This window comes from Arachis ipaensis, chromosome B02 (genome assembly GCF_000816755.2).
Source record: "Arachis ipaensis cultivar K30076 chromosome B02, Araip1.1, whole genome shotgun sequence".
In the NCBI taxonomy this organism is placed as follows: Eukaryota; Viridiplantae; Streptophyta; class Magnoliopsida; order Fabales; family Fabaceae; genus Arachis; species Arachis ipaensis.
Window position 1 is genome coordinate 96,114,399 of NC_029786.2, and position 984 is coordinate 96,115,382.

Here is a 984-nt window from a genome sequence, read left to right on the forward strand (position 1 = left end):
AAATAGTCAAATCAGTTTCTTTTTTTAGTTATTAATAAATAATAAATCATAAAATATTAAATTTTAAATTTTAAAAAATATATTTTAAATATAAATATATTATTTTATTATTTTCAATTCAATTCTAATTAAATTTTTAAATATTTAAATTTCTAACCATACTAATTTGATAATCGGTTTGGTTTTCTAAACCTTACTCTATACTATTATGTTTAACGGAAAAGAATTTTTTTTGGTGACAAATGGAAGAGAATTTGGTAACCGCTACATAATTTCTATAGATTCTACTAAAATTATTTTTATATTCATGTGATTTAAGTTTATTTAATTAATTTCCAGTTCTTGCATTAAGATGTAATTATACATCACCATGAGGAATTAGCGTTAAGAATTAAGTTGTGTTTTTAATAAAATTTCAAATTCAATTCATAGTTCTCTGATTTCTCTCTAGTCTGCATATGCTAGTCATCCTTTGAATTATTTCTCTTGAAGCCGTACACGTATCAACCCAAACCCTATTATTCTTTTGGGTGCATATACACGTATTCATTTTTTTTTAGTAGCAGCAACTGATTTAGGGAAAAAAAAATACTAATAATAACGATCCTATATCTCTGGAAATAATTCCAGACAAACAGCGGTTATACGAAAGGAAACACCTATAATCTAGGAAAAAGAAAATTAGCTACTAATATATTTATGTGTAAATACATGTGTGGTTTAATTTATTTTCAATATGTATTTATATTTTAATATATATTTTATACTGATGACTGATTTTAGTATACACTTAGCATAGTTGATTAATTATTATTATTATTATTATTATTAGATTAGATGAGGCCATGGCCCATGAGGGTGTAAGTTGTATTTTATATAGATCGTACAGTTTTAGTATATAAAATAATATATTTTATTTTGGAATGACCATAGTTTAGGTGGTTATTGGCTATACTATAGTCCTATATAAGTAGTTTATGTTTA